At 64.2% G+C, this 4,438-nt stretch overlaps 1 protein-coding gene across 4 annotated transcripts in view; it reads right to left on the bottom strand.

Moving 5' to 3' along the window:
• SOX13 (SRY-box 13) overlaps positions 1-4,438 on the bottom strand; it is a 33,807-nt gene that overhangs the window by 17,603 nt on the left and 11,766 nt on the right. For 2 of the 4 annotated variants that reach the window (XM_021376895.1, XM_021376901.1), the window contains exon 1: positions 3,367-3,533. The exons of 1 other annotated variant lie outside the window; for it this stretch is intronic. The gene's annotated coding sequence lies outside the window, so the exon portion shown is untranslated. Of the gene's footprint in view, positions 1-894; positions 1,232-3,366; positions 3,534-4,438 lie in introns of those variants that run through there. One more of the 4 variants, XM_021376896.1, reaches the window with a different exon arrangement.

Below are 4,438 nucleotides of genomic sequence, written 5' to 3'. Positions count from 1 at the left end.
GAGACCCAAAGCTCCAAAGCTGGTCAGAAACCAAGAGCAAAGCGGGAAGAGCCCAGAGCTGTAGGGACACCACGGGGCTGCGGACCCCCGGGCTGAGTCCCCATCAGACCATACCCAGCTGCTGCGGGATGCACAGAAAGAGGCAGCTTGGACACGCTGCTGTTTTCTAGCAGAGAATGAATGCATTTCACCAACAGCTCGCAGCGATGCTCCGCTCAGCGCACGGCCAAACAGGAGCAGAACAAAAGAGTCCGGCGGGTTTTCCCCGTGCTGTTGTCCAGAGCTGTAGGGAACAACTGCCCTGCCCGGGAGTGGGGGTTTGTTTGGATTTCAATACGTGATTAGGAGGGAAAGAAATGTGATGCGTTTTACCAGCGCGGCGGAGCGCTCTCGGGGTGTAAAAGCAGAGTGGGGCTGCACTGACAGCACCACGGTCACCGTTCCCCTTTGGAAGAGGATGCCCCTCTGGTGACTGAAGCTTTTCTGCTCTCTGCAATCACACGCACAAAGCAGCTCTGACCCTAAGTGTTCACAATGGGACGGGGCTGAGCAAGCAGGAGCGCGGCATCGTGCCGGCCAGACAAAGCCAGGAGCACGCAGGGCGGCAGTGGGACATCGCCCAGCGGCCCCCAAGCTCACGTCCCCCGGGGAGGGACAGCCAAGAGCGGAGCCAAACTGCACCAACATCCTCCCAGGTCTGTTTGGTTTTGTTGCAAGGGATCGCCGAGCTGCCACGGCTCCGTGTCCATCCGTGCAGCCCACAGACCAACCTCACCCACGGGGATGCTCTGAGCCACCCCAGCGTGCTCACCAACAAACTCCAGACCCCAAAGCCACGAGGGATCTGCATCCCTGCCCCACGGCACCGAGCCCCCATCGGCCCCACGCACTCACCTCGGTGCAACCCACGCTGCCGGCCCCCAGAGCCCCCAGCCCCGACCTCTGCAGCGCAGTGACGGCAGCCCAGTCCCAGCGGGTCTCAGTTCCAGGAAGGCAACGGGCAGCAAACCCCTCCAGCAAGCGGCAAATGTAAAAATAAACGCACTGAAAGGAGAGATTTACTGTGCTTCGGCTGCTGCGTGCCCTGCACGGAGGGAAAAACCCATCCTCAGCATCCATGGACGGGGTTAAATCCCCTCCAGCAAAGAGCAAAGTTTACGAGCTGCTCCGTCCTCACCCCCCCCATGAAATGGGGGGACAAAAAGCTCAGCTATTCCCCCCCCCCCCCCAGGGCACTTCGTCCCTCTGGAACAAACTTTGCCCTCGGGTCTGTGCAGGGCGCTGTGATTTGGGAGGGGGTCAAAAAGCAGCAGCAAGGCAAGGACGTTGGCGGCGCGCTTCGCTTTGCGCACCCAGCAGCTCCCAGCAAACAGCCCCCAGCGCCAACAAATGCACTTAGAGGAGAAGGGGGGGGGGGGGGGTGTATTTTTAAAGTTCATGGTCTCTGCTCCTACCTACCGGCGCCGCTCGGTGGGTGCTGAGCTCCTGTGGGGCTGTGGGCTGGCAACGCAGTGAGCACGGGGCGAGGGGGGGGGAGAGCTGCTAAAAACGTGGCCCCCAGCGAAGCCGGCCTGCCCCCCTCCCTCAAAGGACAGCGGGGATTTTTAACGCGACGCCCCCAAAATCTCAGCCTTTCCTAAAAAAAAAAAAATATATATATATATACAGACCCGTGCTGGGTCGGTGTCAGCAGAACGGATCCTGCACGAAATCAAATGGAACTGGAAGGAAACGGCACGGATTACAAACGCGAGCGACGGGCTCCACGGGGGAGTCACGGAGCGATCCGCTCTGGTCTGCGCGACGGGGAAAAGAAAATTAGCTGAGCTAACGGCCCTTTCTCACTCCTCAAACCTATGACTCCGGATCTGCTTTGGAAGCAGAGGGTTTCCCACGCAGGTACCTGGTGAGACGGGGCAGACTCAGCGCTGTGCAGCCGCGGTTTGACATTGGTCCCGGGCAGCAGCGCTCAGCAGCAAAGCAAGCCCGCGTCCTGCCCTGGCAATCACCGGGTTGGGGTGGAGAGGAGCAGAGATTTTTGCATCTCTTGGTGCTTTTCACATGAAAACTGCTCGGCTGCAGCTGCCCGGTGACACGGCTCCGGGTTCCTCTCTCCCATCGATAACTTGGTGTGAATTCCCTCCCCCCCCCAGGTCCCACCACGCGTGCTACCGGAGCCGAGGGCTCACGCCGGATGGGAATCCCCCCACATCGCAGCCCCACGGGGAAGCCGGCAGCTGCAGGACCCCCAGCACGCAGCGGGTCCCACGCGGGGACCCAAATCCGCCCTGAACAGCCCCAAAAAGCAGCTCCGGTGCATGGGCAGGAGCCGCCGTGGCTGCGGGATGCGGTGACACGGAGCAGCCGTGATTAGAGCGCAGGCAGCGACGCAGCTCCGCGCTGAGCCCGGCCCTCCCCCGGCTCTGCCCCGTGGCAGCGCTGCTGTTTCACTGCTGGAGCACTTTGCTGGACGGACAAACACCCGCGCGGTGCTGCCAGCAAGTTTCCCTGCCCGCTCTCCGTGCCGGTTTCCCGACGGCGCTGCAGGGATGGAGGTGGTGGGGATGGGGGGGGGAGAGGTTCGGAGCGATGCAGCACGCGGACAAATCGCCTCCCCCCCTCCAACAAGGCAGCAACATCACAGCCATCCCCTGGGGGAGAAGGGACGGGGTCGCAAAGGATGGGGACCCAGAGGATGGGGACCCCAGCCCTGCACCCCTCCGAGCTGCGAAGCCCCACATGCCTGCACGCAGCCCCGCGCGCCCCGTGAGTGGCCCCGTGTCCGGCTGAGCGCGGTGTGTGCCAGCACATGGTGTCTGTCTGTCTGTCTGTCTGTGCAGTGTCTGCCTGTGGCGCGGGGAGGGGGGGGGCTCCCAGCCTATAACCCGCTGCCCCTACACCCCGCATCCCTACAACAGAGTGCGCAGCACGGACAGGGGCTGCGCGCCTGGGGACACGGGGACACGTCGCACTGGGGGTCCTGGGGAGGGGGCTGCAATGGGATCACATTGAACACGAAGCGGTGCGGGGGGGAGGGAGGGGTGCCGCGGCTTAACCCCTTCCCTGCCGCCCTCTCGCTCCCCCCGGCGCTGCTCTCGGAGGAGTTTGCAGCCCCACAACTTCGTAACAGCCCTGGGGCCGTGCGGGGAAGGACCCGGCGCTCCGCTTTCCCCCTTCTCCCTTCTGTTTAAGCAAAGGGGTGATGGGGTCCTGCCCCACAGCCCATCCCAGCCGGGGTCGGGGCACCACGACCGGGGCAAGCGCTCAGCGCCCCGGGGCCGTCTCCGTGCACTCCCCCACCCCCCCGCAGTGGCCCCCGTGGCCGTGCCCCTGCCCTGCCCCGCTCCCTTCCCCGCCCGCACTCACGGCTCCGCCGCGCTTCACCGCTGCGCCCGGGTCCCGCTCCCGGTGCCGCTCCCGGTGCGGGCTCCGCCGCCTCTCGCACGGCTCAGGTCCGCTCCATGTCCCCGGCGCCTCCGCTGGGAGCTGCCCCGGCGCCGGGCGGAGAGAGGGAGCGGGGAGGAGGAGGAGGAGGAGGAGGAGGAAGAGGAGGAGGAGGAGGAGGGCCCAGCAAACCAGCAGCCGGCTGAGGGGCGGCCCCTCTGCCCCGTCCCCTCCCCTCGGGACCCCCCGCTCTGCCCCGACGGGGGACCCACGCGGGACGCCGCTCCTGCTCCGTCCCGGACTCGTGGCGGTGGGGGGCGGAGGGACCCCTAAGGACTCGGCCCTCCCCGTCCCCCCCATCCACTGCCCGGAATGGAAGGCGGAGGGTCGCGGCTTCTCTGGGAGCGCGGGGCTGGTTGGGGCACGCACGTTGTTGACAAACACTCCGCTTTGTAGGATGAGATCTTTAAAATGTTATGTCAACATCGCAGGAGGACTGTTTACGTTTTGCCAGCAGGGAAAATTCCCATTGACTCGAAGCCGTTTCCTCCCCCCACACCATCATTTTCTTCCATGGGAATCTCTTTTTTTTTTTCTCAAGCTCTGTTTTCGTCCAGCCCCAGGAGCACGGCACAACAGCTCCAGGGACTTCCTCCCGCTCCGAGCAGCCGGAAAATGGGCTTCTGGGTGGGGGGGTTGAGCCCCCGACGCCCCATGTCCACCCCTGACCATGGGAAACCTCTCCCATCACCACTGCAGGGAAAGGAGCAGAGAAATGTGCTGACCCGCAGCCTCACCGTGGGCACAACGCAGAGGGAAGAGCGAGGCCGGGAGTGAGCTGGGAGAGCTCCTGGCATCGCCGCCAGGACGTTAAACACAAAAGCACAAGAGCAAAAGTGGAACCCCAACGTGTCGAAGAGCTCTGCATCCACCTACATCCCCCTGAAACTCACAGGTGGAGAAACTGAGCTCTGCAACGCGCGCGGAGCCGTGCAGCGAGCTGCAGGGCAGGATGCAAAGGCAGCCCCCCCAGCCGCTGCCCCTCGTCCCCCCC

This window comes from Numida meleagris, chromosome 25 (assembly GCF_002078875.1).
Source record: "Numida meleagris isolate 19003 breed g44 Domestic line chromosome 25, NumMel1.0, whole genome shotgun sequence".
In the NCBI taxonomy this organism is placed as follows: domain Eukaryota; kingdom Metazoa; phylum Chordata; class Aves; order Galliformes; family Numididae; genus Numida; species Numida meleagris.
This window is presented reverse-complemented; position numbering and strand designations above follow the sequence as displayed.